This window comes from Ornithorhynchus anatinus, chromosome 1 (genome assembly GCF_004115215.2).
Source record: "Ornithorhynchus anatinus isolate Pmale09 chromosome 1, mOrnAna1.pri.v4, whole genome shotgun sequence".
NCBI lineage: Eukaryota > Metazoa > Chordata > Mammalia > Monotremata > Ornithorhynchidae > Ornithorhynchus > Ornithorhynchus anatinus.
In genome coordinates, this window is record NC_041728.1 from 54,281,155 (window position 1) to 54,304,889 (window position 23,735).

At 44.3% G+C, this 23,735-nt stretch overlaps 1 protein-coding gene across 2 annotated transcripts in view; it reads left to right on the plus strand.

The window, feature by feature from the left end:
- FAM181A (family with sequence similarity 181 member A) overlaps nucleotides 1–23,735 on the plus strand; it is a 101,342-nt gene that overhangs the window by 49,808 nt on the left and 27,799 nt on the right. Inside the window, exon 1 of one of the 2 annotated variants that reach the window (XM_039911882.1) lies at nucleotides 9,265–9,494. The exons of the other annotated variant lie outside the window; for it this stretch is intronic. The gene's annotated coding sequence lies outside the window, so the exon portion shown is untranslated. Of the gene's footprint in view, nucleotides 1–9,264; nucleotides 9,495–23,735 lie in introns of those variants that run through there. 2 annotated transcript variants of the gene reach the window in all.

The window sequence follows — 23,735 nt, forward strand, 5'->3', positions numbered from 1 at the left end:
AGAGCCGGGGTTCGAGCCCATGATCCCTGACTTCAAAACCCGTGCTCTTTCCACTGAGCCACGCTGCTTCTCTTATTGAAAACTTACTGTGTGCAGAGCACTGTACTAAGCACTTGAGAGAGTACAGTACAATAAACTGACACATTGCCTACCCATTAAGAGCTCACCATCTAGAGGGGGAAGACAGACATTAATATAAATAAATAAATTACAGACATATACATAAGTGCTGTGGGGCTGGGAAGGGGGAAGAGCCCAGGCTGGCTGCACTGGGGCCCTAATGGGAAGGGAGGAGTGGTGCTGGTTGTGTGTGTGTGTGTGTGTGTGTGTGTGTGTTTCTCTGTGTGTATGATATTTACCTATGTAGAAGAGGGAACAGAGTGGGATGTGAACCTACTGTGGGCAAGGATTGTACAATGCAATGTTGCTGCATTGTACTTCCTAAGCGCTTAATACAGTGTTCTGCACACAATAAACTCTCAATAAATACAATTGAATGAATGAATGAGTGAATGTACCATGGGAGCAAGTCAGGGTGATGCAGAAGGGAGTGGGAAAAGAGGAAAGGGGGGCTTAGTCTGGGAAGACCTTTTGGAGGAGATGTGCCTTCAATAAGACTTGGGGGGTGGGGTGGTAATTGTCGGATTTGAGGAAGGAGGGCATTCCAGGACAGAAGTCGGTGGTGAGATAGGCGATATCAAGGCACAGTGAGAAGGTTACCATTAGAGGAGCTAAGAATATGGGCTGGGTTGTAGTAGGGGAGTAGCAAGGTGTGAGGTAGGAGGGGGCAAGGAGGTGGAGTGCTTTAAAGCCAATAGTGAGGAGTTTTTGTTTGATGTGGAGGAGGATGGGTAACCACTGGAGTCTTTTGAAGAGTGGGGTGACATTTCCTAAACGTTTTTGCAGAAAAATGATCCAGGCAGCAGAGTGAAATACGGACTGGAGTGGGGAGAAAGAAGAGGCTGGGCGGTCAACAAGGAGGCTCATGCAGTAATCTAGGCAGGGTAGGATGAGAGATTATATTAATATGGTAGCAGTTTGGATTGAGAGGAAAGGGTGGATTTTAGTGATGTTGTGAAGGTGAGACTGACAAGACTTAGTGATGGATTGAATATGTGGGTTGAATGAGAGAGAGGAGTCAAGGATAATGCCAAGGTTATGGGCTTGTGAGACAGGACAGATGTTGTGCTGTAAGCAGCGTGGCTCAGTGGAAAGAGCACGGGCTTTGGAGTCAGAGGTCATGGGTTCAAATCCCAGCTCAGCCACTTCATTCATTCATTCAATAGTATTTATTGAGCGCTTACTATGTGCAGAGCACTGTACTAAGCACTTGGAATGTACAAGTCGGCAACAGAGACAGTCCCTGTCTTTTGACGGGCTTACAGTCTAATCGGGGGAGACAGGCAGACAAGAACAATGGCAATAAATAGAGTCCAGGGGAAGAACACCTCATAAAAACAATGGCAAATAAATAGAATCAGGGTGATGTACATCTCATTAAACAAAATAAACAAAATAAATAGGGTGATGAAGGTATATATAGTTGAGCGGACGAGTACAGTGCTGAGGGAGTGGGACGGGAGAGGGGGAGGAGGAGAGGGAAAGGGGGGAGAAGAGGGTTTAGCTGCGGAGAGGTGAAGGGGGGGTAGAGGGAGCAGAGGGAAAAAGGGGGGCGCTCAGTCTGGGAAGGCCTCTTGGAGGAGGTGAGCTTTAAGTAGGGATTTGAAGAGGGGAAGAGAATTAGATTGTCGGAGGTGAGGAGGGAGGGCATTCCAGGACCGCGGGAGGACGTGGCCCGGGGGTCGACGGCAGGATAGGTGAGACCGAGGGACAGTGAAGAGGTGGGCAGCAGAGGAGCGGAGCGTGCGGGGTGGGCGGTAGAAAGAGAGAAGGGAGGAGAGGTAGGACGGGGCAAGGTAATGGAGAGCCTTGAAGCCTAGAGTGAAGAGTTTTTGTTTGGAGCGGAGGTTGATAGGCAACTATTGGAGGTGTTTAAGAAGGGGAGTGACATGCCCAGAACGTTTTTGCAGGAAGATGAGCCGGGCAGCGGAGTGAAGAATAGACTGGAGCAGGGCGAGAGAGGAGGAAGGGAGGTCAGAGAGAAGGCTGACACAGTAGTCTAGCCAGAATATAACAAGAGCTCGTAGCAGTAAGGTAGGTGTTTGGGTGGAGAGGAAAGGGTGGATCTTGGTGATATTGTAAGGGTGAGACCGGCAGATCTGGGTAACGGATCGGATGTGTGGGGTGAACGAGAGAGACGAGTCAAAGATGACACTGAGGTTGCGGGCCTGTGAGACGGGAAGGATGGTCGTACCATCCACGGTGATAGGGAAGTCTGGGAGAGGATGTGACTTTGGGCAAGTCACTTAACTTCTCGGTGCCTCATTTACCTCATCTGTAAAATGGGGATTAAGACTGTGAGCCCCACGTGGGACAACCTGATTCCCCTGTGTCTACCCCAGCGTTTAGAACAGTGCTCGGCACATAGTAAGCGCTTAAATACCAACATTATTATCATTATTATTATTATTACAGTGATGGGAAATTCAGGGGGAGGACAGGGTTTAGGTGGAAAAATAAGGAGTTCTGTTTTGGACATGTTAACCTTGAGATGACAGGAGAACATCATAATAGAGATGTTTTGAAGGCAAAAGGAATTACAAGAGGGAGAGAGATCAGTGCTGGAGGTGTGGATTTGGGTATCATCCACATAGAGGTGTAGTTGAAGCCATGGGAGCAAATGAGCTCTCCGAAGGAGTGGGTGTAGATGGAGAATAGAAGGGGACCCAGAAATGGACCTTGAAGGAACCCCACAGTTAGGGGATGGGAGGAGCCTGTGAAAGAGATTGAGAATGAATGTCCAGAGAGATAAGAAGAGAACCAGGAGAGGCCAGTGTCAGTGAAGCCAAGACTGGATAACATTTTCAGGAGAAGGGGATGGTCCACAGGGCAGAAGGTAGACGAGAGGTCGAGGAGGATTAGTATTTATCGAATGTGTAGTGCAAAGCACCGCACTAACTGTATGAGTGAATACAACACAGGTTGTAGACACATTCCCTGCCCACATTGAGCATATCGGACTACAACCAGAAATCAAGTCTTCCGAATCCCCTCATTCCCTTTGGTTACTTTGCTTTCCTATATCCAGAAATGGTACTCTAGATGTTGTGTTCTTTCAGGAAGCATTTACTAGTAATAGTAGTAGTAATATTTGTTAAGGGTTGGCGAAGGGCACGTAAGGGAAGATGAAATGCTAAAAAACACAAAAGCAGCATAAAATATAAGAATAATGATAAATAGAAAAGGAAAAATGGAGTGCTGTGGCCTGGGGAGCAGAGTCGGAGTCATAGGCTCCTCGCTACTCGATCCAACGTCGACAACAGTCACAGTTGTGGGTAAGTTGTGCACAGACGTGGGTGAGTTGTGCACACAGATGTGTGGTGAGGTAGCATGGCCTAGTGGAAAAGAGCACGGGCTAGGGAGTCAGAGGTCATGGGTTCAAATCCCGGATCCGCCACTTGTCAGCTGTGTGACTGTGGGCAAGTCACTTAATTTATCTGTGCCTCAGTTACCTCATCTGTAAAATGGGGATTAAGACTGTGAGCCTCATGTGGAACAACCTGATTTCCCTGTATCTACCCCAGCGCTTAGAACAGTGCTCGGCACATACTAAGCACTTAACAAATACCAACAATATAATAGTGGGTAGAGCACAGATCTGGTAATCAGAAGGACCGGGGTTCTAATCCTGGCTCCACCCCTCATCTGCTCTGTGACCTTGGGCAAATCACTTAACTTCTCTGTGCCTCAGTTTTCTCATCTGTAAAATGGGGATAAAGATTGTGAACTCCATGTGGGACATGGACTTTGTGCAACCTGACTGGCTTGTATCTACCCTACTGATTAGGAAAGGGCCTGGCACAAAGTAGGCGCTTAATAAGTACCATAAAAAAATATGGCAGTGGGAGCTCTTGGTGAGATCAAGGCTTGAATGGCTTTGTGGGAAAAGTAAATGTTGTGCAGTCTTTAATTGGAGAAGGAAATGTCATTCATTCATTCATTCATTCATTCATTCATTCATTCATTCGTATTTATTGAGCACTTACAGTGTGCAGAGCAATGCACTAAGTACTTGGGAAAGTACAATACAACAATAAACGGACACATTCCATGCCTACAATGAGCTTACAGTCTAGAGAGAGTTGGGGGTGGGGGACAGACATCAATACAAAAAATAAATTACAGATATGTAAATGTAAATTACAGATCTGCCTTGTGGAGCTCGAAAACTTGTGTGGGACACGGGTGTCTTGGACCTAAGAGCAGAAGCTGGGGTCCAGCACCCAAAGAGGTCAGTTAGGCAAAGCAGGGGAGTGAGAGAGAGCAACTTGGTAGAGAGTCTTAAAAGCTATGATCCAGAACACGGGGGTTGGGTGGAGTCTGTGAGTCCTTGGGCTTAGTGCATCTGACAGCTCTGATAAACAGCAAGAGGAGGTGAGTCACCTGCCTTGATCCGCCATGTGTAGTTTGTTTGGAATGAACAGATATTCTTACTGGCAGGGTCAGGGAGAAATTGGCTCCCAACCAGACCTAAGATGGAAGTGAAAACAAAAATGTCCTCAGTAAAGAAACTATAAATAGCCACCATGACTCATAACCTAAGGTATAAATACATTGGAGCCCTAGCAAAACATATGACCGCATCGTGTTAACCCCTTTTGAGAGCATGATGGCAGGGAATAGAACACCGAGACCTTGGGTTTCGGTTGTAGTTGTGCTGGTGGAACTGTGATAAATTACGGAGTCGCAACTCTGTCGGGAAGGGGCCTAAGGGAGAGGAGGGGAGGCCACGGCTAAGGCTAGGATTCTATGATTGCTAGAAAATTCCCAGATAATTGGGTAATTCAGAGAACACTGCCATCTATCATGGTATTTGTTAAATTATTTTGATATTTAAGTTATTATGATGTTAGTTTAGACTTATGTGCCAAGCTCTGAACTAAGTGCTGGGATAGATACAAGCTAATCAGGTCAGACACAATCCTTGTCCCACATGGGGCTCATGGTTTTACAAAGGAGTAGGATTGAATCCCTATTTTACAGGTGAGAAAGCTGAGACCCAAATAAACAAAGGGACATGCGCAAGGTCACCCTGCAAGCCAGTGGCAAAATCAGGATTAGAACCCAGGTCCTCTGACTCCAAGGCTGTGCTCTTTTTACTAAGCCATGCTGCTTCCCAGTCACAGTTTATCAGGTGTCTCCTGGGTGGGCTGTTCTTGTGGGTCGAGTTTTCTGGGCTCATGATGGGCAGCTAATGGCCTCTTCTCATCAGGAGGAGAGCACTATGGAAAAACCTTCTGGTTGTCAAAGGATGACCAAAGTCTGCTGGTCAGAAAGAGTCTTGCTTTCCTAACCTCTCTGCTTGGGAGGTGTTTTAGAGGGAGGCAGGACATGGTTTAGTGCTCAGCTTCAGTTTCCTTTTCATTATTCTAAAGATTAGATTGTGACACAATACTGAGGTTCATCAAACCTACTCGGGTTGCTACTTGGACTGGTCCAAGGAATTTAAAGTCTAATTGCTGTGCCTCTATTTGTTATATTGTAACACAATATTCTGACGTTCGTCAAAGCAACTCGGGTTGCTACTTGGACTAGTCCAAGGAATCAGAAGTTCAAGGACAGTGCCCTATTTAGTAAATTCAAGTGTCTCCAGAGAGGTCAGTATTGACTTAGTATCTCGGTTCCAATCATACCTGAATGTGCGGTCCTCTCCTCTTCCCAAGATTGTATCTTCAAAGGGGCATTTAGTATTTTTGAAGTGCCTTCAGTGGCCCCTCTTGTTCTGAACCTGGTTCTGGTTCTAGAAGCATCATGGTGTAGTGGATAGAGCACAAGTCTCAGACTCAAAAGGTTATGGGTTCTAATCCTGCCCCCGCCACTCATTTGCTGTGTGACCTTGAGCAAGTCACTTCACTTCTCTGTACTTCAGTTTCCTCATCTGTAAAATGAGGATTGAGACTGTGAGCTCCACATGGGACAGGGACTGTGTCCAACCCAATTTGCTTGTGTCCACACCAGTGTTTAGTAGAGTACCTGGCACATAGTAAGTGGTTAACAAATATTATTATTATTCTGGGGAAGTGTGCCAATCTTATCACTGGGTAGCCAGTAAGGGGCACTTTGTAATACTGACAATGCTCCTGGAGTACTGAAACATGGCAACACTATGAGAAATGGAAAGGGAAGAGTTGCAGGAGTCCGGAACTACTCTTTGGGATTAAAAAACAATCCAAACTGTGTCTAGGGATAGGAGGCGAGTCTCCTTTGGGTAGGTGGGACTATACTGAGCTATGCTGTTTCCCTCTAGACTGTAAGCTAGAGGGAATGTCACTGTTCATTGTTATACTGTACTTTCCCAAAGGCTTAATACAGTGCTGTGCAACCAGTAAGCTCTCAATAAATATTATTGAGTGAATGAATGAATGAACTGGGCTTTTGGGAACAACTGAAACATGTTAGAAATGGGAGCTTTTGAGTAAAGGCTATTAACCAATAAAAAGTATTTATTTAGTACCTAAGCACTTAGTACAGTGTTTTGTACATAGTAAGTGCCCAATAAATATAATAATAATAATAATGATAGTATTTAAGTGCTTACGATGTGCCAAGCACTGTGCTTATCATTATTATTATTAATGGATGGTGTTATATTTTTAAAATTTATATACTTGTCTCCTTTAGTTCTTATCATTTGCAAATATACTCTTACTCTCTTGATTATTTAATGCTTCCAAATTTTGTTTGCTTGTATCCTCTATTAGATTTAAGCTCTTCAAGGGCAGGGACTAAATCTGTTACTTCTATTGAATGATCCAAAATACCCATATAATGCTCTGTACAAAGAAACTACCCAATAAATGATGTTGATAGTGATGTTAGACAATGAGATGAACCAGAAAATTCATGGCTAAAATATCTGTGCAGTAATCAGAAAATGCACTTTAGCTCCAAAGTCCCATATAAATCAACCAGGATCAATGGAGATTTCTAGTGTTTCACAAAGATAAAACCTTAGTCAATGAAATGGGCTGAAATGCTTAATGCCCCTGCTATTTCTCAAGATTAGATTGATGTCTTGTCCTGACAGTACATTTGCAGATTTCAGGATTAGTTGAAGTGACTCAAACACAGAGGCAGGCCTGTCTATTTAAAAACATGATTTTTGCAGCACCTGCACAAAATTGTATAGCTGTGGATATTAGTACATTTTTGGTTGATCACGATCATGAAATGTTTAACTTCTTCCTCAAACCCACCGCTCCCCACCACCAACTCCCGGCTCATCTCTTGCCCCTAATGACTTGGCCATATATTTTATTGAGAAAATTGAAACCATAAGGTGTCATCTCCCTAAAATCTCCCCTGCTTCTTTCCAGGCCCTCCTCCTCCTGCATCTTCTTCTACTCACCCATCTTTCTCAGAGGTATCTCAATAGATCTTCTCGTCTCAAAATCCACTGCATTCAAACATGCTCATATATCCCCTATACCACAAAAACCTCTCCTTGACCCCACGACTCCCTCCAGTTATTGTTCCATTTTCCTCAAACATTTTTCTTTGAACTCTTTGTGTGTGTTGCCTACACCCACTGTCTCTACTTCCTCTCCTCCAATTCTCTCCTTGAATGTTCCCAGTTTATATTCTGCCTCTTTTGTTTCACTAAAACAGCACTCTGTAAGGTAACAAATGATCTTCTTCTTGCCAAATCCAGTGGCCTTTACGTCAACAACAAATCCTCCTCCACCTCTCAACTGCCTTCAAAACTGTATAACAACCCTTTCTCCTGGAAACATTATCCAATCTTGGTTTCACTGACGCTGTCCTCTTCTGGTTCTTCTATCTATCTCTCTGCTTGCTCTTTCTTGGTCTCATCCTCTGCATCTCAATCCCTAACTGTGGGAGTCCCTCAGGGTTCATTTCTGGGTCCCTTTCTATTCTCTATAACCACACCCTTGGAGAATCTATTCACTCCCATGGCTTCAACTATCACCTCCAAGTGGAAGATTCCCAAATCTATAACTCCAGCCCTGATCTCTCTCCTTTTCTGAAGTCTTACATTTTCTCCTGCAACTCTACTTGGATGTCCCACCAAAATCTCAAATTTAACATGTCCAAAACAGAACTTCTCTTCCTATACAAACCCTCTCTTCCCCTGAGTTTTCTGTCACTGTAGACAGCACCATCACTTTTCCTGTCATATAGGCCTGTAACCTTGGTGTTATCTTCAATTCATCTCTCTCATTCAACCCACATATTCAATCTGCATCAAATCTTGACAGGTCATTCTTCACAACATCACTGAAATCACCCTTCCTCAATCCAAACTGCTACCATGTTAATCCAAGCACTTATCCTATCCCACCTTGATTACTCCATCAGGCTCCTTGTTGACTTCCCTGCCTTCTGCCTTTCCCCACTTCAGCCTATTCTTCACTTTGCTGCCCAAATCATTTTTCTGTAAAACAATTTAGTCCATGTTTCCCCACTCCTAAGAACCTCCAGTGGTTGTCCATCTAATTCCACATCAAACAGAGACTTCTTATCATAGGCTTTAAAACACTCAACCCTTTACCTTATCTCCCTGATTTCCTGCTATAACCCAGTCAGTACATTTCAATCCCCTAATGCCGACCTATTCACTGTATCTCTATCTTCCATCTCACCACAGACCTCTCCCCAACATCTTGCCTCTGAACCGGTGAAGGTTCTGGTGAAGGCCTCTTTACTGATTTTCTTTCTTCTATTCCACTCTCTTTGGATAACTATGCAAAGGCATGGAGTCACCCAGATTTAAGGGGTCACTCTTACCAGTTAGAATTTAAGGGAGACTCATTTTGTTATGCTGGAAAACTAGATTCCAGTTGGTTTATCTACTCTCTTTCTCATGGTGTCTCTCTATTTCTACATTCTGAAATCTAACTCAGTGGGGTCAGTAGGTCCACCCCAACAGAAAGAAGAGATGCTGAAAGAAAAAAAAAATAAACCTTTTGCCTTAGATCCATCAAAGAAGGTTTCACCAGGAGGTTTCATGTAAACCTGTAACCTGTTACATAAACCTATTCCCAATATCTCTGCTTGGATTATGGCATTTTATTTCTCTGTAAATCTGTAGAAACACAAAGGAAAAGACAGAAGCTTTCTCCCCTATTCTTCTACTGGGAGACATGCATAAATTAAGATTGCTAATGTGTTATTTAAGTAGGTCAGCTGAGTCAAAATGCTCATTCCTGGGAAGGATTATTGCATCACAACTGTGTTGGAGGACAGCCAGCAATGCCCTACGGATCCCAGCATGGCTGCTTTTTGCAATGGATCAGGGTGAACCAGCCAACAAGGAAACAGCAAAAATTTTCCAACAATCACTACATGCAGACCTGGGAGGAAAGAGCAGTTGAACATAGAAGACACTACATCTGATTGATGCAAGCTGCGATGTGAGTAGACCAACCTGCTTTTTCCAACTTGTATTGGATTTAAATACCAGGATTGGGTTTCAGCTGTAGCTTAAAATCTCCTTGCCTTTTAGAATTGTGAGAGTATTAAAAAGTCATTTGATCCCTGGGGAATGGCTATATTTTTTGCAATTCACAACTTTTAAAATTGCCCAAGCAGAGCTCTGTGGTTATGGTTCATTAGAGCACAGGGACTGAACAGGGTCTCATCATCAACAGCAGGAAGCAGTGTGACAAAGCAATCAAGCACTGGTCTAGAAGCAGGGGGACCTAGGTTCGAGTCCAAATTGTGCTGCTAGCCTGCCGTGTGACTGGATGAATCATTTAATTTCCCTGTACCTCAGTTTCCCCATCTGTAGAATGGGGATAATAATACCTTCCTTGTCTCCCTACCTCACAGGGTTGTTGTGAGGGCTGAAATGAACTAATTAATGTGAGAATGCTTTGGTAATAAAAGTGCTATAAAATACTAGAGTGGTAGCATGGCCTAGTGGATAGAACATGGGCCTGGGAGTTAGAAGGACCTAGATTCTAGTCCCAGCTCCATTACTTGTCTGCTGTGGGACCACCGATTGTCTGCTGTATGACCTTGGATAAGTCACTTGATTTCTCTGTGCCTCAGTTATCTAATCTGTAAAATGGGGATTAAGACTGTGAGCTTCATGTGGGACAAGGATTGTGCCCAACCTGATTAGATTATATCTGCCCCAGTGCTTAGGACAGTGCTTGACACATAGTAAGTGCTTAATACTATCATTATTATATCAAGCGCTTCCTAACACCATGGTATCACCATAAAGTGGCCTAGTGAATAGAGCTTGAGCCTGGAAGCCAGAAGGCCCCAGTTCTAAACCTGGCTTCACCACTTGTCTGCTGTGTGACCTTGGACAAGTCACTTAACTTCTCTATACCTCAGTTTCCTCACCTGTAAAATGGGGATTAAGACTGTAAGACTGTAGGACAGGGAGTGTGTTCAACTTGATTAGTTTGTACCTAACCTAGTGCTTATTACAGTGCCTGGCCCATAATAAGTGCTTAACAAATACCATAAAAAAATCCACCATCATCATCATCTTCATCATACCAAAAATATTTCCTGACCATCGGTATCAGGCTGTGCAGTTGGTCCAGGGGAAAGGAGACTGCTTTGGGAATCAGGAGACTTGGGTTCAAGACGCAGTTCTCCAACTGTCTGGAGGTTTCTGAACAATGCACCATCGGAGGGCCAGCAGGAGTCACGAAAAATAGCTGGACAGTGTGGGTGGCAAAGATCCAGAGGCAACCAACTGCCTTTCTGTTCACGGCCCGGAGGCACAGCCTCGACACTAGTAGGCTTGGACCACTTGTCCTGTATGTGGATGTAACCTGTCTGAGGTGCTGGACTGTGCCCTTGCCTGCCCACTATGTTGGTTGGGAATGTGGCTGGCAGCACAGGGCTGGGGTGAGTGGCGCTGCAAAGTCACTAGTCACCAAATTAAAATTAATTTGTTAGTACAGATTTTGACTCCTGAATCAGTTTATCAACCCATCAATCAGTGGTATTTATTGAGCGCTTACTGTGTGCAGAACACTGTACTAAGCACTAGGGAGAGTACAATGCAACAATAAACAGACACATTCCCTGCCCACGACGAGCCTACAGTCTAGGGATGGGGAGACAAACACTAATATAAATTGATAAATTGCTGATATGTACATAAGTGCTGTGGGGTTGGGAGGCCTTGAAGCGTGGGGGAGAGTAATTGTCTGCTGAATTTGAGGAGAGAGGACATTCCAGACTAGAGGCAGGACATGGGTGAGGGGTCGGTGGCAAGAAAGGGCATGTCCTAAGTGCTTGGAAGTGTTGGAGAATCAGCATGGCCTAGTGGATAGAGCATGTGTCAGGGAGTCATAAGGACCTGGTTTCTAATCCCAGCTCTGCCACTTGTCTGCTGTGTGACCTTGGCCAAGTCACTTCATTTCTCTGTGGCTCAATTACCTCATTTGTAAAATGAGGATTAAGACCGTGAGCCCCATATGCGACAGGGACTAGGTTCAACCTGATTATCTTGAACCTACCCAGCACTTATTACAGTGCCTGGCACATAGGAAGCGCTTAACAACTACCATTAAAAAACAAATCAAACAACAAAAAAAGCAACAGAGATGAGAGACATGTTCCATGCCCACAAGAAGTTTATAATCTAGAGGGGAAGACAGACAGGAAAATGAGTTACAGGTATATATATATATATGTGCTCTGGGGCTGAGGGAGAAGTGAATATTAATTTACTTGCAATTAATAAGGGTAATAATAGTGGAGTGTGAAGCGCTTACTATGTGCTAAGCACTGTATTATGAACTAGGGTAGATACAAGCTAAACAGATCAATTGGAGGCCCTGTCCCAAGTGGCGTTCCTAGTCTAATGGGGAGGAGAATGGATATTTAAACCCCACTTTACAGGTGAGGAAACTGAGGCACTGAGGAGTTAAGTTACTTGTCCAAGGTCACGCAGTGGGCAAGTAGCAGATCCAGGACTAAAACCCAGGTTCTCCAAGTTACAGGTAGATAGATAGATTCCATTCCAGAACCAGGAACGTGTCTACGTGTCTACCAGGAAGGTGTCTACTGCCACCACGTTTAAGGAAAATTAGGCTGTAAACTCTACTCCACACCCCTTGCTCCCTACCATCATTCAGCTCACTCACACCTAACCAGATCCTATTCCCAGAGGCTTTTCTGCCGTTTCCCCACACCCTGAGCTTGACCCTCATCTGAATCCCAGTCTCCCTCCCATTTCTCGCATTCAGGACTTTTTTTTCCTTTTTAAAAATGAATTACCTCAAACATGGCCACTACTGCTGTCCCCTCTTCCCCCTTCTTCTAGCCCCAGCTAGAGCTGCAGGAATGGGGAGAGAGACAGAGGGTGTTGGACAGCAGTAGCAGAGTGAAAGGGACTGAGCTGTCCCCTAATTCCTCCCCTAGTCCCACTTCAATCCATCCTGTCTCAGTCTGTCCCTTTCCCTATTCCTGTGACTTTGGCTGGGGTAGGAAGGCATAATAATAATAACAATAACAATTATGGTACTTGTTAAGCACTTAATAATAATGTTGGTATTTGTTAAGCGCTTACTATATGTAGAGCACTATTCTAAGCGCTGGGGTAGAGACAGGGGAATCAGGTTGTCCCATGTGGGGCTCACAGTCTTAATCCCCATTTTACAGATGAGGTAACTGAAGTACAGAGAAATTAAGTGACTTGCCCACAGTCACACAGCTGACAAGTGGCAGAGCTGGGATTTGAACCCATGACCTCTGACTCCCACGCCCAGGCTCTTTCCGCTGAGCCATGCTGCTTCCCTACTTCCTATGTCCTAAGCACTGTTCAAAGCAGTGGAGTAATAATAATAATAATAATAATTTTGGTATTTGTTAAGCACTTACTATTTGCTATGTGTATGTAGATACAGGGAAATCACATTGTCCCATTTGAGGCTCACAGGCTTAATCCCCATTTTACAGATGAGGTAATTAACTGAGAAGTTAAGTGACTTGTCTGAAGTCACACAGCTAACAGCAGAGCCAGGATTAAAACCCATGACCTCTGACTCCTAAACCCGTGCTCTTTCCACTGAGCCACGCTGTTTAGATACAAGTTAATCAGTTTGGACACAGTCCCTGTCCCACACGGGGTTTATAATCTTAATCCCCATTTTACAGATATGGTAACTGAGGTCCAGAGAAGTTTAGTGACTTGCCCAAGGTTACCCAGCAGACATGTGGCAGAACCAGGATTAGAACCCAGATCCTTCTGACTACCAGGCCTGTGGTCTATCCACTTAGCCACATTGCTTTGCTTAACTACAAGCCAGAGGGAGAAGGGGGCTGATAGTCACGCAACATTGGCTGCAGTAGCTGCCCACATTACTTAGGGTGGAGTAAATTATTAAAATAAAACCAAAGCAGTGTGGCTCAGTGGAAGGAGCCTGGGCTTGGGAGTCAGAGGTCATGGGTTCGAATGCCAGCTCCACCGCTTGTCAGCTGTGTGACTGTGGGCAAGTCACTTAACTCCTCTGTGCCTCAGTTACCTCAACTGTAAAATGGGGATGAAGACTGTGAGCCTCATGTGGGACAACCTGATTACCCTGTATCTCCCCCAGCGCTTAGAACAGTGCTCTGCACATAGTAAGCACTTAACAAATACCAACATTAAAATAAAACCAAAAAAAGAAAAATACAGGGGGAACAGGGAAAGGTTAAGTCGAGTTTGGGATAGGGAGGGCAGGAAAGCGGTTGGGAATGGGGTTGAGGGGAAGGGAATGGAGTGAGGGGAGGAATTTATTGAGCACTTGCTGTGAGTGGAGCACTGCACTAAATTTTGAGAGAATGCAACAGAAAAGAGTTGGTAGAGACATTCCCTGCTCATAAGGAGGTTACGGCCAGACATTAAAACAGATAATAAGAGAAATCAATAAATGACCGATATGACATACTGTGCTGCTGAGGGAGGGGTGAAAAAAATCCAAGTGTTAGGGTGACGCAGAAGGGAGTGGGAGAAGAGGAAATGAGGTAATGAAGGGGCTAGCTTCAGTATGTTTGGGTCAGTCAGTAAATAGTGCCAAACTTGTCCCTGGATTGCATGAGTTGTAGAGGAATGGAGACCCAATGTACAACTGAAGATGTAATTATTACAAGGGGCCGCGTATACACAATTCCTAAGAGTGCATATGTACATGACACTTGAGGAAAGAAATGGCACTGTCCTTGAACGTGGTCCTGCTCTGAGGGAGTTCATATTCTGAGGTGTCATGGCTGCATATCACAAATGTGGAGTATGTGTGTCTACGTTTGCATATAAGCCCTTCCAGAAATTACTTTAAAACAGGGTGAGCATTGGTGTACCACACTGCAGTCCACTGTCCAATTTCTGATGGGGTAACTCTTGAATTAGAACCCTGTTTTAGACCAGCCTTAGTTTCAAAGCCATTTTTTTTTTTGTCAGAGTACAAATTCAGATGATACAGTGGACAATAGCCCCGTCTGGACGTTTTTATTTTGCACACAAAGGCTGCGAGAGAGAATTGGAGTAAGTTTTTGAAACAAAGATGAAAAGGAAGAATGTGGGTTAAGCCAGATGCTTGGATCTAGCACGGTGAGGGAAAAGGAATCCAGGCCACTTTGATGCAACTTAGCAGCATTTCCATGGAGGATGGGCTAAGCTAAATATTGAGTTAAGCTTAATTTTAAAATGAACTTCCTGACTAGAAATCCATTGCCAAGGGAGATTGTAGTTTCTTCACTGGAGATTTTTTTTTTTTAAGGAAAAAGATATATAGACGGCTGTTTTATCTGGGATACTACAAAGGCTGTCCCAATGGAGAAAGATCTCTTGAAGATAATAATAGTAACAATAGCAATAATAATACGTGTTAAGCGTGGCAAGTACTATGAGGGAAGCAGCGTGTCCTAATGGAAAGAGCTTGGGCCTGGGAGTCATCAGGTCCCCCACGAGGTTCACAGTCTAAGTAGGAAGGTGAAGCTCGCAGTCTAAATAGGAAGGCGGACAGCTATTGAATCCCCATTTTGCTGATGAGTGAACGGAAGCCCAGAGAAGTTGCCCATGGTCTCGACAGCAGAGCTGGGATAAGAAATCAGATTCTCTGACCCCACGGCCAATCCTCTTTCCACTAGGCCATTTTGCTTCTCTTCTGGCCCTGTGATTGAAGGAGTTTGTTCTGTCTTGCCAGTGGACTCCAGTACCATGTTGACTTTTTGTTTTACTAATGGGGCAGCAGTGCTGACTCATATTTGGCTCAAGTCCACATGATCCTTCTGCTTCCCCCAAGGTTTTTTTCTGCTGCCTTTGTGCCTAGCCAGTCTGTCCTAGCAGTGTGGCTCAGTGGCGAGAGTATGGGCCTGGGACTAATAATAATGTTGGTATTTGTTAAGCGCTTACTATGTGCAGAGCACTGTTACAAAGACCTGGGTTCTAAACCCAGCTCTGCCATGTTTATGCTGACAGCTTGGGCAAGTCAATTAACTTCTCTGTGCCTCAGTTACCACATCTGTGAGCTCTATATGGGACAGGGTCTGTGTCCCACCTGATTAACCTGTATTTACCCCAGGGCCTGGCACATAGTGATTGGCACATAGTGTTTGGCATATAGTAAGCATTTAAGAAAAACCACAATACTTATTATTATTACTTTGCCTTTGTCTCTAATGAACATCACTCTGTTTTGGTCAAACACATTTTCACTCTTGAAACTTGGCTATGGAAAAAAGATATTTGGGAATATGGACTTTCTGAAGCCATCCTCTCCCTAGCCTGGTGATTCCCTGCTGGTCGTATAGTCCCTGGAGAGGGAATTTGAATTCCTACTGACAGATTAGAAATTCTGAATTCTTAAAAAAGGATTTAGTCCTTGGGCATGGCTATTTTCAAACTAAAACTCTCAGGTGAGAGAAAGGACTGGATTTATTACAAAGGATACAATGGAAAAAAATGGATATCGTAAAGTGGGACTGGTTCCATGGACCAAAAAGAAGAGAAAACGCAGGCAAAAGATATAATGCACTTTTACGTTTATAGCAGTAATAACAGTAGTAGTACTAGTTCAGAGTGAAGTAATCCATGTGTCATTTGCTGCCCAGATGATTTTTCTTAAAAACGTTCAGCCTGTATCTTCCTACATCTCAAAAGGGGATTGTCTCTACCAACTCTATTGTATTCCTAAATGCTTCCTACTGTGCTCTGCACACAGTAAATGCTCAATAAATACCACTGATTTGATTGTTAAAACTGATCTCCCCACTATACCTCCTTCTTTGCTCCCTTGTTCCCATCCTGCCTTCTGGCCTGCAGCTCCCTCCCTCTTCTTATCAATAGACCATCACTCACCCCACCTTCAAAGCCCTACTAAAATCAAGTCACCCAAGAGGCCTTCTAACCCTTCATTTCCCCACACTATTCCTCCTCCTTTCTGTGTCACCTATGCACTTGGCTGCTTACCCCTTAATTACTTTGATCCTCATCCAGCCCCACAGCATTTGTGCACATATCCACTCCCCATGATAACCTCCTTTAATGTCTGTTCTTCTAGACTGTTCTTCCTTGTGGGCAGCAATCATATCTACCCATCATACTGAATCATACTGTCACAAGAGCTTAGTACAGTGCTCTGTACACAGTTAGCACTCCAAAAATACTATTGATTGATTGAGGGTAGTGGTAGTGATGGTGATGTTGGTAAAGGTATTTATTGAAAACTCCCTGGATACCATCAGTGTGCTTTAATAATAATAATAATAATGGTATTTATTAAGCACTTATTATGTTCCAGTCACTGTTTCAGTGTTTGGGAAAGTACAACAGAAGCAGGAGGCAAACAGTAGTACAGTGCTTTGCTCACAGTAAGCACTCAGTAATTAAGATTGATTGAAAACCACTAGGAGTTGGGTTTCTTCTGCCTCAATCCAACCTCTGCTTCCCTTTTCCCTCTGAATAGAGAGGGCAGGGTTTCTTAAAAGAACCACAGTCGTACTCCAAGATAAATACATAAGTGAAGCCATGACTGGATCAGACCAGCAGTCTATCTCACCCATTGCCTTCATCAGTGGCAGTGGGATGCTTAGAGGAACAGAGTGGTGGTTCCTACCTACCACAACTATAATTTATCAAGATAATTTTGGATCTGGTTCTTGTATTCCTCGTGACAGCCACTTTGTCCAATATTGTACCATCTGCCAAAGTGAGGAGCAGTTTGTACATCTGGCCAACCCCAAAGCAGGAAAATATATTTGACCCGTGCAGATAGATCTCTCTGTGGTGCAAAGGCTATTCCACATTTCTAAGCTTCGACATGTGAATTTTTAAGAATTCTTTTATTTTGAGACGGTCTCTTTGCTTCCCATGTGCCATCGAAGGGTTGAGGTCCAAAAGGAAGCACTAGAGCAGTGCTTTTCTGATTTGGCCCCTGATCACTTGGGAACTACCCCTGACAAAATGCTCAAACTGTAAAATAATCACTGTTATCATTGCAATTTTCACCATTCGTTTACTTTACTACATCCTTACTGGCCTGGACTAATTTGAAAAAGATGGGTACTGTAGTTGGGGCTGTGTCTTCGAGAATGTCACAGGAGTGGAACAAAATTCCACATAATATTGGGTCCCTCTTTCTGCTTGTCTTGACATGCAGTGGCTTAACTTGTCCCAAACAATTCGCTTTCAGTGTCGCTGAGCCTTCAGTTGAGGTCAGTGTTGGTAAAAACCAGTGTTTTTGTTATAACTTGAAGAGCACCGTCTTTAACAAAACAAAAGATAATCTCAAGGAATGCATTCAAAAATCCACAAATGAGAAATTCGTTTAATTCTGTTTTCAACATTCCCACTCTCCAGCAGTTGCAATTTTTTAGTAGATGAGATGTGGATTCCATTGAAAAAATAAATCAGTGTCTGTAAAAGCTGCAGAAGCAGAACTGTGATGTGCCTGGAAAGGGAAAAAGTAAGAGCAGAAAGCGCCCTCTACTGTCTTAGAACCGGGTCCAAAGCATGAACGAGGAAAACTCTGGAAAAAATATTTTCCTAAATGAGAATTTGGAGAGGGAAGTACTGGATCAGCAACAGGGTGGCTTATTTGATAACTTGGCTCTCTGTGTAGAAATGGTGTGGCCAAGTGAAATGCTACCAAACTTTGTTCAGGCTGCACAGCTCTTTCATCAGGTGGGCAAGGTACGACTTCTCGGTCCCAGTTTGGTTTTGCTTGTAATATGGCATTTGTTAAATGCTTACTAGGTGGCGGACACTGTACTAAGCATGGAAGTTGATACAGGATAATCGGGTTTGACACATACAGTGCCTGCCCTGCATAGGGCTCACAGTGTTAATCCCCATTTGCAAATGAGGGAACTGAGGCACAGAGAAATTGTCACACAGCAGAAAAGTGGTGAAGGCAGGATTAGAACCCAGGTCCACGATCATTCCATTAGGCCATGATTCGTCTCAGTTATTTCATTTATAAAATGGGGATTAAGACTGTAAGCACCATGTGATACCTGATTATCAGAGTTCATGGGTTTGAATCCTGGCTCTGCCACTTGTCAGCTGTGTGACTGTGGGCAAGTCACTTAACTTCTCTGTGCCTCAGTTCCCTCATCTGTAAAATGGGGATCAACTGTGAGTCTCACGTGGGACAACCTGATTACCCTGTATCTACCCCAGCGCTTAGAACAGTGCTCTGCACATAGTAAGCGCTTAACAAATACCAACATTATTGTTTTTATTATCTTCTATCTACCCCAGTGCTTATTAGAATACTAGGCACTTTGTAAGCACTTAACAAATACTATTAAGATAAAAAAGTATTACTGCTAAGGAAGACTGCATTCATCAATATGGTCCAGGTTGTGGTTGATGGTGCCCAAAAGGAGCACCAAAAAATAGCTCTGGGCTGAATTTGTGGGCTCGTTTTCTTTAGTTTCCAAGGCTGAGGTAGTTGTTTTTCTTCTGTAACAGCCACAGCCTGGCCGAAAGCTCACATCCTTGAAAACAAGCTGGAAGTCGATGATGTGAACCTCCACACATGACCTACCATAGCAGTTTAAAGTGATGTTTCGTGCAAACCAAAAGACCTAGCTACCAAGGGGGGATCATCAACGTTGTGGACAGGGAACATCTACCAACTCTGTTGCACTGTACTCACCCAAGTGCTTAGTACAGTGCTCTGGACACAGAAAGCGCTCAATAAATACCATTGATTGAGTGATCAAATGCTGAGGGCAGGGTGGGCACACAGCACACAGATGCATTTGATGCCCCATGTGTAACGATGGTCACACCGCATCATGTGATAATATCGTATGTGTCATTTCTCCAGAGGCTAACCAGGTGGCTCACTGGTTAGCACTTCTGGAGGATGTCCAACTCCTCCATCTGCCCTAGCTCCTTTGTGGGTTTTAATTTTTTTTATGGCATCTGTTAAGCACTGTCCTAAGTGCTGGAGTAGATATAAGGTAATCAGGTCATGAACTGTGTCCAACACCCATGTGGGGCTCACAGTCTTAAGCCCCGTGGGCTAGTGGGTAGCCTGGGAGTCAGAAGGTCTTGGGTTCTAATCCTGATTCAGTCACTTGTCTGCTCTGTGACCTTGGATAAGTCACTTGACTACTCTGTGCCTCATTTACCTCATCTGTAAAATGGCAGTAAGACTGTGAGCCCTATGTGGCACAGGGAATGTGTCCAACCTCATTTGCTTGTATTCACTCCAGCTTTTAGTACAGTGACTGACACATTGAAAGCATTTAACAAATTCCATAATGTTATTATTGCAGATGAGGTAACTGAGGCACAGAGAAGTGAAATGACTTGCCCAAGGTCACAGCGGTCAAGTGGCGGAGCAGGGACTAGAACCCAGGTCTTTTTGACTCCTAGGCCCATGCTCTATCCACTAGGCCACACTGCTTCCCCTGTGTTCCCATCCTGGGTTCCATATAGAACTTGGCATCACTTCCGAGTCACAGGCCTTGGTGGCAGGAGCTGGGGCAGAATAAAGGAAAACTGAACCATAAATGTATCTGGACGATATCTGCTCCTGCCAGGGGACAGAACTGAAAACTGGCCGAGCGATCGCCCCGACTGAGGGACAGAAGCCTTATTGCTAAAAGAAAGGAGCGGGGCTCGCTGGCTGTGAAGAGGTGGGGAAACCGGATGGGCAGATTGATGTGAGGTTGGGAAATACTGGATGTGAGGAGGAAAAGGGGGGAAAATGCAGTCCAAGGTTCAGGAGAGATCCCTGGTGAAAAATATGACACAGTAACGAAGTTAGAATCTAGAACTCACAGTGTCCTCTAGTGGAAATGTATTGTCACGGTCGCTGAAAGCTCAACGAGGGGAAAGCTTGAACGTGGGTGGCTTTTTTAAAAAATGGTATTTGTTAAGCGCTTCCTGTGTGCCTGGCACTGTGCCAAACTCTGGGGTAGATACTCGGTTGTCAGTTTGAACACAGTCCCTGTCCTGTATGGGGCTCACAGTCTTAATCCCCATTTTACAGATGAAGCAACTGAGGCACAAAGAAGTGACGTGATTTGTGCAAGGTCATATATTCATTCATTCATTTAATAGTATTTATTGAGCGCTTACTATGTGCAGAGCACTGTACTAAGCACTTGGAATGGACAAATCGGTAACAGATAGAGACACAGCAGACAAGGGGCAGAGTGGGATTAGAACCCAGGTCCTTCTGACTCCCAGCCCCATGCTCTATCCACTAGGGCATGCTGCTTCTCGGTGTGTGGGGGATGTTGTGGGAATTCCAAGATGAACAAAGAAAGAACAGTGAAGGAGGATGGCACCTAAGCATCTAACGTTGTGTCGGTCTTGCTTCCAGAATCACTCCTGCTCTAATACAGAGATTTTCAGCCATTTTTATTACCTTTTACAAAGCTCTTTCACCTCACACCCCTAAGAAAATTACGGTGTTGCCTAATGAATAGAGCAGGGGCCTAGGATTCAGAAGGTCAAAGATTCCAATTCTGGCTCTGACACCTGTCTGCTGTGTGACCTTGAGTAAGTCACTTCATTTCTCTGTGCCTCAATTACCTCATCTGTAAAATGGGATTGAGATTGTGAGTCCCATGTGGGACAGGGACTGTGTCCAACCTGATTACCTTTTATCTAAACCAGTGCTTCGAACAGTGCTTGGCACATAGTATGCATTTAGCAAATACCATAATCCAAAAGTTACAGAGGATTTGCACTCCTTGAATCTTCCACATTTTACAAATATTTGCTCTTTACCCTTAAAATATGCTCTTTGCACACAATTTTTGTTTCTTAAACCCAGATTCTAGTCCCTTGGCATATTATTTTAAGTACAATATGAAGAAAAAATGCCTCAAATTCAATATTTAATGGGAAAAAAAACAAGCAATACATTTAGTCAATATGTGCTGTGGATCTACTCTGATACAGATATACTAGGTTTAATTACCTTTGTCTCCCATTTCAGAAGGAAAGATATATAATACAAGGGAAAAGACATGATTCTGTGCCTTCAAATTCTACAAATATCATAGTTTTTTAGTGACTACTACCCTGCCTGTAACAAATTTCAGAAATCTGGGCCACTTGAATCAGTCTCTATAAGATATTGTTTAATAAAGGATGCCAAGTTCAGAATGACTGTGGCAAAGTGAAGTGGAAAAGTTGAATCAATTTTCCAGATAATTCAAGCAAAAAGCCCCACTTTGTCTCAATGTTGCTCTGACCCCGGGACCTCCAGAATTCATCATTTTTCCAGCAGGGGGAATGATATGGTACAGAAAGCTTCAGTAGATCCTCAGAATAGGAAAAATGGAACAGCAGGAGCATTTAAGCACTGGGACTCCCAAATTGTGGAACTGTGCATGAAAGTCACCCCACTTAGGAAGTGACCTGGGAGGATTAATAGGCCTGTGAAATTATAGTAGTAGGAATGAGTAAATCCACCCCCTTTTTTTTTCAGGGACCAGCACTTTTGTAAGTATGGGTTGCTCTAGAAATATGTAGGGGCATAAATGCCACCATCCAGACATTTGGTCTGAATGCTGATTTACCAATTGCTCTGTATTTGGAGGTGTGTATTTCTGTGTAGGGGGGTGTGTGTGTGTGTTTGTGTGTGCTGACTGTGTGTGTGTCTATTGCTTGCTGGTATTCTCACATCCCCGTGGTACTCTTTTTCCCCTATTCTGAAAAGTAAAGCATGGTTAAACTGCAAACCAGACCAAATCTTGGTTAAAGATAAATGTCAGGCCCAGGGTCAGTGGCACACTGGGTCTTGACCCTCCAAGCCACCATAGCTCCAGGATTAAACAGATATAAATATCAGAGTCACCTAGGAATGGGAGGTGGCAAGCCAGGCTGGACTGGATAGAGGGAGTGAGGAGGAGAAAGTGACAAGGAATAGTGGATGAGAGAGACACAGACCACTTTCTTAGAAACATCCCCTTCTTTTTGTTTCCTTCCCTTTTTCATATTATTTGTTAAGTGCTTAATATGTGCCAGGCCTTGAACTAAGTGCTGGGGTAGATATAAGATAATAACATCTTGTTTTGGACATGCTAAGTTTGAGGTGTCAGCAGGACATCCAAGGAGAGGTGTCCTGAAAGCAGAAGGAAATGAAAAACTACAGAGAGAGAGAGAGAGAGAGAGAGAGAGAGAGAGAGAGATCAGGGCTAGAGATGTAGATTTGGGAATCATCTGCATACAGATAGTAGTTGAAGCCATGAGAGTGAATGAGTTCTCCAAGGGAATGGATGCAGCTGGAGAATAGAAGGGAACTCAGAAATGAACGTTGAGGGACTCCTCCGTTAGGGAGTGGGAGGCAGAGGAGGAGCCCATGAAAGAGACTGAGACTGAGTGGCTAGAGAGAAAGGAGGAGAACAAGCAGAGGACAGTGTCAGTGAAGCCAGGGTTCAATAATATTTCCAAGAGAAAGGGGTGGTTGACTGTGTGGAAGGCAGCTGAGAGGTCAAGGAGGATTAAGTTGGAGTAGAGGCCGTTGCATTTTGCAAGAAGGAGATCTTTGGTGACTTTTGAGAGGGCTGTTTCTATGGAGCGAAGGGGAAAGACAGATTGGAAGGGGTCGAAAAGAGGAACTTGAGACACTGGGAATAGACAACTCACTCCAGGAATTTGGAGAGGAATGGTAGGAGGAAGATGGGATGATAACTGAAGGTAGCTGTGGGGGTCAAGGTCCCATCCTTATCTCCACCATCCCAAGCAGGGCAGGTTTGGGGTTTGGGGGCTGGGGACCATAGTGATGGGAGAGGGGCAGGGAGGGAGATGGGAAAGAAGGGGGCCAGGGGAGCCATGGGGATTGAGGCACAAGGAGGATGGAGGGGGGTAGTCAAGGAAAAAAATAATCACCTTAGCAGGGTGGCAGCTGGGAGTGGCAGGATGGTTTGTGCTGCCGTGGCCCATGTCAGTTAGCCAGAACATCTAGTTACGTGAATTCCTGGCCATATTTATTCATACCTCAGAAAACTCAGGAGCCCTGAGCCTCCACCTGATTCTGAGCCCTGCTGACCCACTGCCCCATCGCCCCAGTGCCAGGTCAGCTAGGCGGCAGTGGAACTAACTCAAGGGGGAACCAGTTGAGATGAGGAACACTGGGAAATCTCTCCTTTGGTGGCTCTTGACACCTGTGGGCACTGGGCTGGAAACCAGAGTTCTCTCTCTATGCTAGGAACCACAAAAATAAGGC